This window comes from Saccopteryx bilineata, chromosome 11 (genome assembly GCF_036850765.1).
Source record: "Saccopteryx bilineata isolate mSacBil1 chromosome 11, mSacBil1_pri_phased_curated, whole genome shotgun sequence".
NCBI classification, from domain to species: Eukaryota; Metazoa; Chordata; class Mammalia; order Chiroptera; family Emballonuridae; genus Saccopteryx; species Saccopteryx bilineata.
Genome location: NC_089500.1, coordinates 47,912,017 through 47,929,263, shown reverse-complemented (window position 1 = coordinate 47,929,263; position 17,247 = coordinate 47,912,017). Strand labels below are relative to the sequence as shown.

General features: G+C 41.4%; 1 protein-coding gene and 1 non-coding gene across 2 annotated transcripts in view; both read left to right on the top strand.

Moving 5' to 3' along the window:
• The window catches only part of COLEC12 (collectin subfamily member 12), a 274,994-nt gene that overhangs the window by 156,922 nt on the left and 100,825 nt on the right, over positions 1-17,247 (top strand). The window lies entirely within an intron of this gene.
• TRNAV-GAC (transfer RNA valine (anticodon GAC)) lies at positions 3,155-3,230 on the top strand. Its single transcript has one exon. It is a non-coding gene; the product is annotated as a tRNA-Val (tRNA).

The window sequence follows — 17,247 nt, the reverse complement described above, 5'->3', positions numbered from 1 at the left end:
AAGGATAGACTATATGTTGAGCCACAAAACTAACATCAACAAATTCAGGAAGATTGAAATTATACCAAGCATATTTTCTGATTATAAGGCTTTGAAATTTGAATTAAACTGTATAAAGGAAGTAAAGAAACCCACAAAAATGTGGAGATTAAACAATATACTTTTAAAAAGTGACTGTGTCAAATAAGAAATAAAATTAGAGATCAAAAGATACACACACACACACAAATGAAAATAACAGCACAACATATCAAAAATTCTGGGATGCAGCGAAAGCAGTAATAAGAGGAAAATTTATATCATTACAGGCTTATATCAAGAAACAAAAGATTCCAAGTAAAAAATATAACATCACATCTTAAGGAACTAGAAAAAGAAGAAGGCAGCCCAAAGTCAGAAGAAGGAATATAGTAAAAATTAGAGCAAAATTAAATGAAATAGAGAACAAAAATACTATAGAAAATATTAATACAACAAAGAGCTAGTTCTTTAAAAAGATCAATAAAATTGACAAACCCCTGGTTAGACTCAATAAGGAAAAAAGAGAAAGGACTCATATAAACAAAATCCAAAATGGAAGAGAATAAATTACCACAGACATTGTATAGATATACAAAGGATCATAGTCAAATATTATGAAAAACTATATGTCACCAAATTCAACAACCTAGAGGAAATGGATTAATTACTAGATATATACACTCTTCCTAGACTGAGTCACAAAGAAGTAAAAAACTTAAATAGACCTATAAGCAGTAAGGAAATAGAAACAACTATTAAAACCTCCCAAAAATAAAAGTCCAAGACCAGATTGCTACACTAGTGAATTCTCCCAAACATTCATAGAAGATTTGGTACCTATCCTTCTCAAGTCTTCCAAAAAATTGAGGAAGAAGCAGTACTCCCTAACACATTTTATGAGGCCTACATAACCCTCATACCAAAACCTGGCAAGAACAACAGAAAACTATAGGCCAATATCACTAATGAATACAGATGTAAAAATTTTAAACAAAATACTAGCAAATTAAATGCAACAACACATTAAAAACTAATACATCACGATCAAGTGGGATTTATTCCAGGAGCACAAGTATGGTTCAACATATGCAAATCAATCAACATAATACACTACAACAACAAAACAAGGAACCAAAATTATATGATTGGCCCTGGCCAGTTTGTTCAGCGGTAGAGCATCAGCCCAGTGTGTGGAAGTCCTGAGTTTGATTCCTGGCCAGGGCACACCAGAGAAGCACCCATCTGCTTTTCTACCCTTCCCCCTCTCCTTTCTCTCTATCTCTCTCTTCTCCTCCCACAGCCAAGGCTCCATGGGAGCAAAGTTGGCCTGGGCGCTGAAGATGGTTCCATGGCCTCTGCCTCAGGCGCTAGAATGGCTCCGGTTACAGCAGAGCAATGCCGCAGATGGGCCAAGCTCGCCCCCTGGTGGGTTTGCCAGGTGGATCCTGGTAGGGTGCATGTGAGAGTCTGTCTATCTGCCACCCCCCACTTCTCACTTCAGAAAAATACAAAAAAATCATATGATCTTATGAATAGACACAGAAAAGGCATTCAATAAGATACAACATCCCTTTATGTTTAAAATACTTGATAAAATCAGAATAGAAGAAAAGTACCTCAACATAATAAAGGCCATGTACGACAAACCATCAGCTTACTAAGTGGTGGAAAAAATGAAGGCTTTTTCTCTAAAATTAGTAATAAGACAAGGCTGCCCAATCTCTTCACTCTTATTCAATGTAGTTCTGGAAGTTTTAGCCAGAGCGATCAGGCAAGAGAAAGAAATAAAAGGCATCAATATCGTGAAAGAAGAAGTAAAGATACTACTTTTTGAAGATGACATGACCCTCTATATAGAAAACCCCCAAGGACTTTGCCAGAAACTATTAGAAACAATAAAGCAATACACTAACACCATAAAATACGAAATCAATATATGAAAGTCTATTGCTTTTTTATACGCCAACAATGAAACTTCAGAAAATGAACTTAAAAAAAAAACAAACCAATTCGTTTTACAATTGCAACCACAACAGAAAAAATGCCTAGGAATCAATTTAACAAAGGATGTGAAGTACGTATATACTGAAAACTACAAAACATTATTGAAAGAAATTGAAGAAGACACAATGAAATGGAAAAATATTCCATGTTCATGGATTGGAAGAATTAGCATAGTTAAAATGGCCATATTACCCAAAGCAGTACAAAAACTTAATGCAATCCCTATCAAAATCCCAATGTCACTTTTTTAAAGAAATAGAACAAAAAATTACCAGGTTTGTATGGAACCATATAAAACCAGGATTAACCAAAGCAATCCGGAGGAAAAGGAATGAAATATATTCAAATATTATTTGTCCACATATATACGGACAAATCATCTTTGACAAAGGAGCCAAAAACTAACAATGGTGAAAGAAAGCCTCTTCAATAAATGGTGCTGGGATAATTGGAAAGCCACATGCAAAAGAATGAAACTTGACACTTTGTCCTCCTGAAAAAAAAAAAATTAAAAATGGATCAAAGACATAAATATAAGATCTGAAACAATAAATTACATAGAAGAAAACATAGGTACTAAACTCATGGACCTTGGCTGTAGAGGATAATTTATAAATTTGACCCCAAAGGCAAGGGAAGTAAAGGTAAAAATAAGTGAATGGAACTACATCAAACTAAAAAGCTTCTGCACAGCAAAAGAAACTGACAACAAAACAAATCAGCAGCCAACTAAATGGGAGATGATATTTGCAAACAACAGCTCCAATAAGGGGTTAATATCCAAAATATATAAAGAACTCACAAAGCTCAGCAACAAACAAGCAAACAATCCAATTAAGAAATGAGGAAAGGACCTGAACAGACACTCCTCTCAAAAGAACATACAAATGGCCAATAGATATATGAAAAGATGCTCATTTTCACCGGCTCTTCGAGAAATGCAAACCAAAATTACAATGAGATATACCACCTCACACCTGTTAGATTGGCTATTATCAACCAGACAGGTAATAACAAATGTTGGGAGGCTGTGGAAAAAAAGGAACCCTAATTCACTGCTGGTGGGAATGCAAGTTAGTGCTACCAGTACAGAAGAGAGTATGGTGGTTCCTCAAAAAATTTGGAATAGGCCCTGGCTGGTTGGCTCAGTGGTAGAGTGTCGGCCTGACGTGCGGAAGTCCTGGGTTCGATTCCCGGCCAGGGCACACAGGAGAGGCGCCCATCTGCTTCTCCACCCCTCCCCCTCTCCTTTCTCTCTGTCTCTCTTCCCCTCCTGCAGCCGAGCCTCCATTGGAGTAAAAGATGGCCCGGGCGCTGGGGATGGCTCCTTGGCCTCTGCCCCAGGCGCTAGAGTGGCTCTGGTCACGACAGAGCGACGCCCCGGATGGGCAGAGCATCGCCCCCTGATGGGCGTGCCGGGTGGATCCCGGTCGGGCGCATGCGGGAGTCTGTCTGACTGCCTCCCCGTTTCCAGCTTCAGAAAAATACAAAAAAAAAAAAATTTGGAATAGAAAAACCATATGACCCTGCAATCCCTCTACTGGGTATCTACCTCACAAGCTTGAAAACATTGATATGTAAAGACACATGCATCTCCATGTTCATCACAGCATTATTCACAATGGTCAAGACATGGAAACAACCAAAATGTCCCCAATAGAGGACTGGATAAAGAAGATGTGGTACATATATACAATAGAATACTACTCAGCCATAAAAAATTATGACATAGTGCTATTTACAACATGGATGGACCTTGAGAACATTATACTGAATGAAATAAGTAAATCAGGAAAAGCTAAGAACTGTATGATTTCATATATCGGTGGAATATAAAACTGAAACTCATGGACATAGATTAAAGTGAAGTGGTTACCATGGGGATGGGAGTGTGGAGGAAAGGGCATTAAGAGGGACAAATATAAGGTGACAGAAATGATTTGAATTTAGATGATGGGTATACAATATAATCAACAGTTCAGTGCTATAAAAATGTTTACCTGAAACCTATGTATTCTTTTTTTTTTTTAAAGAAATGGCAGTATGGAATTTAAATCCTTAGTTTTTCTTTCTTTCTTTTTTTTTTTTTTTTTAACAGAGTCAGAGAGAGGGATAGATAGCGACAGACAGACAGGAACAGAGAGCGATGAGAAGCATCAATCATGAGTTTTTTGTTGCGACACCTTAGTTGTTCATTGATTGCTTTCTCATATGTGCCTTGACCATGGGCCTTCAACAGACCGAGTAACCCCTTGCTTGAGCCAGCAACCTTGGGTCCAAGCTGGTCAGCTTTGCTCAAACCAGATGAGCCCGCGCTCAAGCTGGTGACCTTGGGGTCTTGAACCTGGGTCCTCCGCATCCCAGTCCGACGCTCTATCCACTGTGCCCCTGCCTGGTCAGGCAAAACCTATGTATTCTTGTTGATCAGTGTCACCCTGTTAAATTTAATTTTCTAAATAAAATTTAAAAAAAAAAGGAAGATATTCATGTGCCAGACAGTTCCATTTCATTAGTTCTTCAGAGACTCTAATTAAATTGATGTTCCCATGCAGATAAGTCCCAAGGAAATAAAATTCCATTAACTAATCTAGTCTTGGTTTCACTAGCTATAAAGAATGCATTTTAACAAATAGGAAAGTTTCTTTTTCAGGAAGCTTAAAGAAGTACCACATGTTCCCAAATGCTGCCTTGCTCCAAAACTGAGGGAAAGAAGGTTTGGGCTACTTCTTAAAAAAAAGAAAAAACCTCAAATTGTTATATCTTAAAACAAAACAACAAACCCTCAAAAATAGTAAATGTTACCAGAACAATAATAAATAATTGCACAAGTGCCCATCTTAAAAAACACAGTCATGTCTTACATTGCACAACTGTCGGCTGGGTGCTCAGACATTTCTGCGATGATTGAAGACACCTTCCAACAGTTATAAACATCTATCACAGATTCAAGTATGCATCTCAGCATTCCAGAACCTCAGCATGCCAGTTGTTGACAATTAGTGACATGCCAAGTGTTACGGAGACCTCTGCAAGATCTCTGACAGGGTTTGCACGATACAGCTGGAATACTACTCAGTGTAAGAAAGTACCTGGGGTGAAATAACCCTTCAAGAAGCCTAATAAAGAAGAAAGGAAATGTGCCATTTAAAGCCAAAATTGCTTTCCTGAAGCATGGTCAAATCATACATGAAACACAATGGCCTTTCCATGCCGGAGGAGTAATAGCTCACTTCCCCTGCACTCCCTGGACCCTCTTTTTCCTTAAGTTTTATTACATGTTTAAGTATACATTACTGGTCATTCTAAGTGCACGAACTTATGACAGACAAAAATGACCTATTTCTCCTGTAAACTGTTGAACGCACAGTTGGCATGATTTAGACTAAAAGTTGCTCCCCTTGTTGAGGACAGCAGGGCTTCTCTTTCTAGTACCTAGAGATTTTCCAGGTTAGGCTTTCTCTGAGCCTCTTCCATCTTCTGGGTACCCACTGGCCACTGTATTTTTGCAGTTTTATTTCTCGCTAGTGCTACTGACAGACCTGCACTGGGGACACAGATGGAGAGGAAAAGGGTGAGCTATTTATATTAAGAGAAAGCTTGGGGTTCTTGCTAAAGCTGTGTACTGGGACTTTCTGTAGATTCTGAATAAATAGAGCCCCTCCAGTCACCCCAAAGGCACCCTTTAACAAGGGCTGTCTAAGGAGTGAGCCAAGGATGGGGTCTGTTATAGGTTGGGCTAGCCCCAAGCAAACTGTAAAACAGATGAGAATTAATTTCCCAAGTGCTCCACCATGATTCTCACCACACATCTGCCCTGGTCTGGAGTGGGGACCGGATCCTTCTGAGCTTTCAGCCTCAGCCTGAAGTTAAAAATGCTACTTAACCCACAACTGCTAACAGCACAAAGTCCAGTTCTGTCCCACAGCTTCCGCATTTTAACCAGAATTAAAACTCAAGCAAACAGCCTGTCAGAGAGACTTAGAGAAAGCTTGAAATGAAGGTAGAGGCCATGTGTGTTTGATTCATGTATCCCAGGGTCTGAGCCTTAGGAGGAGTTCAGTAAATATTTGCTAAATCTACGAGTACATTTAGTGATGAGATGACACGGGACGGCAGAGCTTGGCCTGCCATTTGGCCGGTTTGACAAGAAAGGACTTTGGCTTGCAGAAGGAGCCCATGCAGGCCATGCAGGGGTATAGAGCTACCCACCAGGGACTGAGGAAAAGTACCCTTTCGAGTGAGCCACTCTCCTGGCCACTTCCCTGCCCCACACCCCAGGTCTCTAATGCTGGTGGTTCCCTGCCCCCATCCTCCAATCATCTGCAGTTCAGTCCGTCAAATAGCTGCTTGGCCTGAGACTAGAAGGGTAGAAAATATTTTCAACCTCCCATTTCATTGTGCATTTTGTAGGATGGCGTTTCAGGTTTGGAGTTTTTGTGTTGTTTTTGTTGGTTTGTTTGGTTGGTTTTGCTTTTTATAAACAGTGCCTTAAGCTGCTGATAAAATAGCCTGGTGGCCCTGGGTGGCCCTGAAATGCTTGGCATTATTTGGACCTATTCTGTTGTCTTAAATTGATAACAAGATCAAAGGAATTTGGATATGTTTAGGTTAGGATTTTGGTCTGGATACTGCATACAGACCGGCTTTTAATTCCTTCTTTCCTTTGTGTTATTTAAGTCCATGGGCACTTAGAATTAGTATATAAACACCTCCAAATAGCAAGGAAAGAGGCAGCATGTATCAAAGCTGTTGGGTCACATATTCCTCCCCAGGAAAACCTGGAGATTTCATATGTCTCAATCCACACTTCCAGCTGGCTTCAATGTCAGTTTTCTTCATGTTCTTTGTATAATTATTGATTTTGAACTTTATAATGGATACCACTGAGTCAGATAGTTTAGTGTATAAGCAACTTACAGTTAATTTATGATGAACTAGCTTCTCTAACTCTTTCAGTTTGAAACCTCTTTTCCCATCCATGAGATTTGCCTCCAGTTGGCCTAGCTACAGCCAGCCGCCCACCCTTCCCCAGCCCCCGCTCCCAACACCAGGGCAACAGACTGTGCAGAGCCGCTTCTCCCCTCACAGCGCAGCTCATGCACAGAAGGGGTTGGAAGAGCCACTGTTTGTTTTCAAGTGTCGGAGAAAAGTCTTCACTGGCAACCCCAGAGAAATCCATATGTTTTCACCATAGAAGTGGGTGGAAAGGGCCATTTCCTTTCATCTTTTTTTTTTCTTCTTTTAATTTATTGATTTTAGAGAGAGTGAGAGATGAGAGAGAAAGAGAGAGAGAGAGAGAGAGAGAGAGAGAGAGAGGAACATATCTCTATTCCTGTTTGTGCCCAGACCAGGGATCAAACCAGCAACCTCTGCACTTCGGGATGAAGTTCTAGCCAACTGAGCTATCCATCCAGGGTAGTTCCTTTCATCTTGACTGCTTGGCTTGGATAAAGTAGCAACATTCCTCTAAAACTAGAAACCGTGACCCTTGAAATTGAAAGTGTATGTAGTAGCTCTAATTTTTTCAAACCCAGAATGGAGTACTAAAATCTCTTACTGAAGTATTGGGATTGTAGCTCTTGCTGACTGAGAGCAGGTGCGGGCCAGCGGCAGAGGCAGTCTCCCTGTGCCCTGCTGGAGTTCCCAGGCTTTCCTGAGCGCCCGTGGAGGAAAGCAGTGTGAAGACAGGCTCTATTTTTTTTTTAACCCTAAAAAGTTAGGTCATTTCCTTACCTACTTCCCAGTGGAGGCATTTAATGCATTTGGACATATTTAGTATCTGTAACTTCCCCTGTCTTGTTAGAAAGTGCTCTAAACCAGAAATAATATAGATGTAGAATCAGCTGTGAAACTATCATTTGTTTCTGGCAGCCCTGAAACCCTCTGCATTTTCTCCTGACTGGAGGCATGGTATTGACCCTAAGTGAATGAATGGTCAGCCTTCAGTCTTTTGTCCCCACATTCTAAATCCAGAGGCAGAGAGGGTTCTTGCCTGGTTTTCTTATTACTGGTTAAGTGGACTACCAGTGTGTTACCTAATTTTAACTATCACAAAATGCACATGTGGCTTAAAAAAGAGTCCTATAAAGAAGCCATGGATTGCCTGACCTGTGGTGACGCAGTGGGATAAAGCGTCGACCTGGAACACTGAGGTTGCCGGTTCGAAACCTTGAGCTTGCCTGGTCAAGGCACATATGGGAGTTGATGCTTCCTGCTCCTCCCCCTTCCCTCTCTCTCTCTCTCTCTAAAAATCAATAAATAAAAAAAAGAAGAAAAAAAAGAAAAAGAAAAAAGGAAGCCATGGATTAAAGGTAGCACTCAAACAATATAGTCCCCAAGAAAACCAAACAAAACGGAAGTGGTCACACTTCTGCTACTCCTATGCAAAGTGTTTTCAGGCCACATTACAAGGTGACATTGTTACAGGGCAACAACAGTGACAGTCTAATTTGATGTGCAAAGCAGCTGGCCCAAAACAAACAAAAAACCCTTCAAAATTATTAAAATGTCACTGGGAAATATGGATGAAAATGTACATGTAAAATTGTTATGATAAATCTCATTAGATATTTTATGCTTTGAACAAACTAAATAATGATGGCATCCTTTGTAGATAATGTATATGTTAACAAAGAATAAATAAAATAAGAAAATTGTGGGGATATATGTTCCAAGTTCTTGGAACTCACTGCTGTAGGAAATAGCATCTACTAAGCTTTATGGTCAAAGGTTGGTGGCAACTTCAAAGGTAGCCATGGCCTCGGAGGACAGGCCTGCTTGCAAACAAAGTCTGAGGGGTGATAGAGGCTAATGTGTGAAGTAAAAAACTTAGAGAACATACCGTACAAACTAGAAGGAGGATAGGAAGTTTCCCTCTCTTTTCAGAGATATGTAGATCTTAGGAACTATCCAAGGAAAGTAGACACAAACTCACCAAAGGAACAAGTTCTAGAGCAATCTGAGTATTCCAAGGTCATCTGGCCAAACGGAGGCCCGCTGGGAACAGGTGCCAGCCTCCCCGTCTAGCCTTGTGCGTAGTTTAACCTGAGAACTCAGAGGTGTGCGGCAGGTTTGGATTTGAACCTTATCCTCTTGTATTTAATCACCCTCGTGTGATCTTTTCCCGTTAAGGCTGATAAAATATAGAGTTTCCATTGCTTTCCAAGGTTTCCGGGAAGGAAGGTGCGTGAGATCTTGCCAGGCCTGCAGCATTTAGTTGTGCAGGTTTATTTTAGCTCTGCAGAAAGTTTCCCAGAAGGGCTGATCCTCCTGGAGGGGGCACCTTTTACTAAGTCACGCAAAGGCACCTATGCTGACCTGCCGTGGCCATGGCCTGCTGTAAATTTTGGCAGAATAGAGCTAAAAGCAGAAAAATAATCCATCAGACAAAACGCCAAGTCGGATGAATTTTCACTCTTCAACTAGGACCCAGGTAAAGTAGTTCATGTGTAGTCACCTTCAGTGTTGTTAGAGAAACCAATGGAAATAAGATTAGGAGATGGAGAGAAGCCCGTTGTGAAAAATGAGTTGCAATCACCAAGATCCATCCCAGAGACTGCAGGGGTCTAGAAGAAGAAAAGAGCACATCGATTTTATTTTGTGACCAAGACTACTTGAGTTGTTGCACACGTGCCATTTGTTTCCAGAAATGGACAAGCCATGTGTTTCTCATCCGTTACCTGCTGTCACTCCTTCCCAAACACACTGGCTTTGGGGTTCTCACCTACCCTGACTAAGAAGGAGAAGCCTTAGTTGTGACTCAGGCAGGGGGATGTGACAAGAGAGCTCACTGGAGGCTGAAGGGGATGTCATTTCCCTTGACAAAGCTGGTAGCAGAGTCATCAAACCAAGCAGTGCGAGGGCCCGGACCAGCGCCGCAGCTGTTGGCCATGCACTCCGCTGCAGCGTGCTCTGGATTGCAGAGGGCCTGTAAACCGCGCGGTAATGGCTGGTTCCTCAGCAGGGATAAACATGTGCTTTGAGTTTTCCAAATGAGTCAGACGCACGCTGCGAGATAAATGCTGATAGCAAGCAGATGTGACATGTGCTTTTCAAGAGGGACGGACAGGGGATCGTGTACTGGCATCTTCCACACTCTTCGAGATGATGGACTGACAATCGGGTCTGGTCCCTTAACAAGAAACATTGGGTGGTGGGTGATTCCCCTCCACCCCTTCTTTCTTTCTGTAAAAGGAATCTACATTTTTAAGCCTTAAATGTAAACGTGTTCTGGCTCCAATTTGTCGGCTGACTCTAATCGCCTCGGAACTTATATAAACTCTAGGTGAGTAATTTCCCCAAGTACAGTGCCCCCTTGGAATGTGTATGCTGTGAACTCAGATTAAACTTTTAACCTCACATATTTCTGGGAAGGATTATTATCCATGTTTTTATTGTTTAAGAAAGGCAATCAGAAACTGAAATACATCTAGTGCTCTTTCTGTGGTTGAGTTGATACACGCTCTGACGAGCCTTTCCCTGGTGCTGTATGTGCTCAGGGTAATGGACACACTTGGCCCCTGAAAATGGGATGTTATGCCAGAATGGAAATACAGGGCACCAACACTCTTGTCTTCCTTGTGACACTCCCAGCTGAACTGTGAACAGTTTGTAGGGCCCTGTGCCCTCCCAACTCAACTGCAGAAATCCTGAGTGTTTTTTTTGCAAATCCACACCATGTCCCAGTTGCCAAGTGACATATATAACACATTTGTCAGCAGAGCGGGAGGCCTGAGCCCTAGATTTCTGAGAGTGTTTGTCGATCCAATCCCAGATGCCAAGGCTTGAAGACATAATATCTCTTTGACCCTTAGTCTCGGTACCCATTAATCACTGGCTCAAGCCGTTAACTGAGTCTGTTAGCTTTCAATATAAGCTGTTTTTGTTGTTGGTTTATTGAGTTGGCATCAATGTGGAAACAAGTGGACTAGCTTATTCCCTCAGGAGCTTCTGGTTGTTTGTACTTAGTCTGTGTTTGATGACTGTGAAGAGGCAGCTGGCTTGATCTCCTGGGAGGACCAGTGGGCTGAGAGTCAAGTATTGGTTCTCCTGCCAGTTTATTGTGTAGCCTTGGACAAGCCATCATATCAGACGGGGCCTCCTCTCGTGCATTTGTAAAATTGAGGTGTTGGGTTCAATGGTCTTCCTGTGAAACAGTAATAGTCTCATTAGTTTTACTGTAAGATTTCAAGGAAACACCAAAGCAAGAGGAAAAACAGAAAACCTTCAAGGTAGAAAGTTACTGGTTACCATATTGAACATTGCTCTACAAAGCCTTTTGAATATGTGTAGGTGCAATATTCCTTTGTAAACACTGATGCTACTTTTGTGTTCTATTTCATCATCTAATGGAGATTTTGGATTCTTGGACAAATGGGAAACACTGTGCTGACAGTGCAAGAACAAGGGAGGCTGTGGTAGCATCATTTTCACCCCAGTGTTTGGGAAGTTGAATAATTGGTTTCTGGTGTTAACTTTCCTCGGCACACATGTATGTTTACATTCTCCATGCCCCCAAGGATACTAGATTGCCTCCCACCTCCACTTGCTGAGTCCCTCTCCTCTGTCCTGTGGAATCACAAAACTGAATCAGGTGCACCTTTTTATGTTTCTGGCTTCATTTACTTGATTTATCTTCTGGTATTAGCTGCAATCAATGGCAAATATCTGGAACTGGCCGCATACAAAAAGCCATAGGCAGGATGTGAGTGTGATCTGACCGCGACATCTATCAACCCATTGATCGCCAGGGTTGGTTCGGCTGATCTGGCTGGCTAGGCGGGTGTCCCCTTTCTCCCTCACCACTCCTTGTGCATCCCTCCCGAAGCTGTGCGCTCAGTAGAAGAGGATGACCTTCCCTAACAGAGGAGAGGACCATTCTTCGGTCAAGGGTATATGAGTAGCTGCACTCCCTGGCTAGAACCTCCAAACAAGCTCTCAAAATGCCATAGGCAGCTGTTTTGGGAGGTGAGGGAAGCATTCCAATATTTCTGTCCCTAAAGGAAGTGTGGGGATCGGGGTCTGCTCTGAGGAAGGACTTACGTGGCCCAGTATCCCAAATGCTGGAAGATACCATCATCTGCACCTGTGCCTCCAGCAACCACTGTCAGGAAGCCTGCACAATTATTAAAAATCATTTCATTATCAACCTTGGTAACAAGCATCTCAAGGGTCGCTTGTTACTGGTGTGCTAGTGCTGGAACAGAAGTATTCATTTATGGCCCTGACTGGTTGGTTCAGTGGATAGAGCGTCGGCCCCAGCATGTGGACATCCTGGGTTCTATCCCCGGTCGGGGCACACAGGAGAAGTGACCATCTGCTTCTCTTCTCTTTCCTCTCCCCTTTCTCTCTCTCTTCCCCTCTTGCAGCCAGTGGCTCAGTTAGTTCAAGCATCAGCCTCAGAAGCTGAGAATAGCTTGGTTGATTCAAACATCAGCCCCAGATGGAGGTTAGCAAATGGATCCCAGCCAGAATGCATGCAGAAGTCTATCTTTCCTCCTCTTACTTAAAAAAAAAAAAAAAAAAGTATTCATTTCCTCAATTTTACAGACATTGTTGAGCACCTCCTGTTGTATACATATCTAGAACTGTTGTTAGAACTGGAGATACAAAGATAAGTGCAAATGGCCTTTCCTTCCAGGAGTTTCTGATCTAGTAGAGGACACAGATGTGTACATAGTCTATTAGAATGCAAGTGTTATAGTGGTGATATGGATAAAAGCTACATAGTAATAGAGACAGGAACTATTCTGCCAGGATTTCCTTTGGCTAAGAGACAGCCAAAGGGTGTTTCAGGCAGGGGGACTTATGTAGGCTAACGCAGAACAAAGTGAAAGTGCATGTCAGAGTCAAGGCATGATGAGGATCAGTGATTGGATCACAGATTTGTGGTAGAAATTGCCAAAAGACAAGGCTTGAAGAGTTGGTTATGATCTGGAAGAGCCTTATGCAAAACTGATGAGTTAAATACACACTTGTTCTCAAAAAGATTCAGGAGAATTTATAACAACACACAATACATAAAGAAAGTATAGTCTGGCCTGTGGTGGCGCAGTGGGTAAAGCATCGACTGGAATGCTGAGGTCACCAGTTCGAAACCCTGGGCTTCCCTGGTCAAGGCACATATGGGAGTTGATGCTTCTTGCTCCTCCCTCCTTCTCTCTGTCTTTCTCTCTCCCTCTCTTTCTTCTCTCTAAAATAAACAAATAAAATCTTTTTTAAAAAAAGTATAGAAAATATAAAGGATGAAAAATAATATAAAACTATGGAACAGTTAGATGTTCATATATAGTTATGTACAGTTAGTTCTTAGAAGTGGGATAGAAATTTGACTTTGAGCTTCCCAGATACCATAGAAAAAAGGGAAATGTGAACTTTGCTGTGCCCGTGTGATGAAAAACAAGTTGCTCAGAAGAAACAGGCTTTTGCAGAAACTAAGAGCCAAGGGAAATTTCTCCGTTGAGTCTCATCAAAGGCTCAATGTGGGGATACAGTGGAGATACCAACAATATCCCTACACTAGCAACTTTTATAGGACTCTTTCTTGTAATGTCTTTCAATGCAAGCCAATGGCATACTGCCAAGGTGTAATTCAGTAAAAACCGCTCTCCGCAGGGCCAGAGCAGTTCAGTCTGAGCCCGCTGCTTTTTGATTGTTTGGCTTGATGGGCAGATACAATTTAGGGTATCTAGAGGAATAGAAGTTTTTCATATCTTTTAGGCAATCATCCATGAATATTATTTCTTACAACGGGACTCAAAAAAGTATTGAACAGCAGGCAGTGAACTTGAGCTTCTATTCATTGGCAGAGACCTCAAGAACAAAGGAGTTTGAACTTTGGGTTATGTAACAAAGAAAAACAACTTTTCCAAACATGTTTAGTCATGGGAGGAAGGGAATTGGCCATCCTAGACTAATAGTGCAATCTATGGCTCAGCTAAAATTGACCTGGAATGAGGGCTGGGTTGCTAAGCAGTTTCCTGGCCAGGCAGCGCGTGTCTGACTGAACTCTGGGCTGAAGGTGGGTATATAAATAAAGAACCTTCACATTAAATAAGTAGAGCTATGGGCTGAGCATCTTTTGAGTTTTGGCCTTATCCATAGTAGCTGGAGCTATTGTGTGAAGCACAAACCTAGGTTCAAAGGCTGGTGTATGTATGTGTCTTGTTTGGTTTGGCTTTTTGTCTCAGAAAGCTTGTGGCATTCACCAAATAGAATCTAATGAAAAGAGAGTGTAGCCTGACCTGTGGTGGCACAGTGGATAAAGCGTCGACCTGGAAATGCTGAGATCGCCGGTTCGAAACCCTGGGCTTGCCTGGTCAAGGCACATATGGGAGTTGATGCTTCCAGCTCCTCCCCCTTCTCTCTCTCTGTCTCTCCTCTCTCTCTGTCTCTCTGTCTCTCCCTCTCCTCTCTAAAATGAATAAATAAAAAATTTTTTTTAAAAAGTACATGAAAAGAGAGTGTAAATTTCATCATACATAAATAACATGGCCCACATATTTATTTATACAACATTGTATGATTTATAAATATATTCCCGTCTAGTATCTCATTTGAATTGCATAAAAACTTTGAGAAGGACTGGTATGATTATTTCATCATACAGATGAGAAAACTAAGGCTTGGTCAAGTTGGCATGGACATGGAGTAGGGGAACCGGGATCATAACCCAAGTCTTTTGATTTTAGTACAGTTATTTTTCTACCTTTTCAAGCTCACCCGACTTAGCCAAAGAATAGTGAATTGTAGGTCATGATAACTAGGCTCAGCAGCCAACAGGCTACAGTAATGCCTATTGGAAAAACTTCAAACACTGCAGTATGGAGGTTAATTCAGGGAAAAAATGAATTTCTTAGGCAAGAATGCTGAAGTGATGTATCTGTAAAAAGACAAGCACTCTCTAGTTCCTGGACCGTATTGATGGCCCTAAGTATCCACTGGCCAGAAACAATCCAAAGATTTGTTCTTTCAACCTTCTGTTTACCAAGCACACAAAGTGTGTGGTCATGTAAGATTAGTTTCACACACGTAGAAACTTCAAATGAGCTTACCTGTTGATATTCAATGACCAAATCTTCTTAAAGGTACTTACTCACAGCAAATATAAGGATTAACTTGAACTCTGTATGTTGTAATAATTGCTTTTCTCAGTATTCTACTTAAGTGAAAATAATCTGTTGCTGCCTCCTGCCTACATTTTCACTGGACATCTAATGTGCTAATTTATATGTAGTTATTTTGGTATGCAGGGGAGAATTTGTAGGTATAGAGTCTGCTCTTGATTCCCCCAAAATGCAAAAATTGGAGGTAAAATTTAGACATCGATGCCACCACTGGCACAATACACTGAATTGTAAATGGGACTCTCCTCCAGATCAACCAGAGGTGCAGACACTCAAAAGAGATGATCTCAGCATAGCATCGATATCCGTAATTTATAGTCCAGATCTCAGTACAGTAAGTAGGCAGACCTGCTAACGGAACACATTTTGTGTATTTACTGAAAATCGGAGATACTTTTTCTGCAATTACTTGGCAAAGGTTACCCAAAGCAACCTAACCTATCCCAAATCAATGAAAAGTAAAATGTTCCAGAATGTTCTTTCCCATTCTCTTCTCTGGGCACACACATTAACACTCGCTGCTTTCCAGTTGGCCCCTGCACACACTCCTTAAATAAGAGAGTATATCATATCCTAAGTCTCTTCCTGTTCAAAACATTGAGCAGAAATCTGAGATGAAAATAGCTACACACCAAAGAGCCTTCTTCTCTCCAGCCTCCCTAGTTGTTAAAGTTCTGTTAAGTCAGTAGAAACATGACCCCCTGACACAGCCAAACCTGAGGCTGGTTTGGTAAACCCATTGTTTGGAAATGGTTTTGCAATAAAACTGGAAAATTAGGTTAAAAAAAAAAAGAATTAAAAAAAACAACAACAACAACCGTGAATTAGTTCCCTGTCAACACACAGCTGCCCATGGCCAGTTACTTCCTGACAAAAACCAGTTTGCTGCTATGGGGACAATGTGTGTCCCACCAGTGAAGCAGGCAAGGAGTGTCTCATGTGACCAATAGCTGAACAGTGACAAGGGCATTAGACAAACAGAACCTCCTTAACTCTTGGGGATTACGGCATGTGCACCAAAGACTTCTTTGCCTCTGTTATTTTTTAATCTTTGAGCGCACACACAAAAAAAGTCATTTGTCTAATGATTCTTAGTACCTTGAAATACTAGAACACCTTCAAAAATATTTGAGTCCCAGAGAGTAGTTTCTGCTTTGAAAGATTCTAATTCAAGTTTCACATCGTGCCTCTTTTTCAAAAACAGCTCATAGGAGGAGAGTCGTGAGCCATCCCAGCTTCTGTATCAAAGAACATTTGGGCAGCAGGATTGACTTTCCTTCCCAGATTTTGGGAGCAGCATAGTCCGTGCTGCTTAGCCCCCTGCTGGACAAAGCACTGCTGGACCCTGGGAATGACTTCAGGATGAGATGGCACCCTGTGATTTATGAGTATGGCATTGTGTTCTCTCAGTGTTTTGTTTTTATTTGTGTTTTTCGTGTTCAAAAATTCCATCAGGATCTTATCTTTGGCCTTTCATTAAAACAAAAGCCACTTGTTTAAAAGTGGTAGATGAGGTTTGTAGATACTATGGCAGAAAATGAATTTGCATTTGTTGCGTGATCTGTGAGTGTGATTTTGACCATGAATGAGATTTCCACATCTGTTGGTTGGACTCAGGGATTAGCAGTTTTTCAGAAGTGCTGTACCAAGTTTCCAGCTCCATTCTTCAAGCTCAAGTCTGTGGGTGGCACTGAGTGAGTTTGATTCTCTCAGGGAGCAGGGAGAGGGGAGGGGATGATTATTCTGAATTGGTGAGAGAAGACCAGGTTGACCTTATTTGTGACCTTGTAGTTGGACATAAGAGCCCAAAAGAGGCTTGCTATTACAGTGTCTTGGAAAGTTTCCATTTTAGTACATATAGCCCTATCTCATTTTAAAAAACTGCTCCCTTCTATTCTATAGCATGGCTGTGTATGTGACACTTAAGATAGATGTATATATCTTGCCTTTCAAACATTCTTTCCTAATTCTGTCGGAAATAACTTCCTTTCCAGAGTTACATTGGCTGAAAGTCTATCAGTGGTAAATTCAATTATCAATAAGCTCATTTTTCCAATTGTTAATACCCCCTTGGGAGAGTTGTGGTGAGTTATTCCAT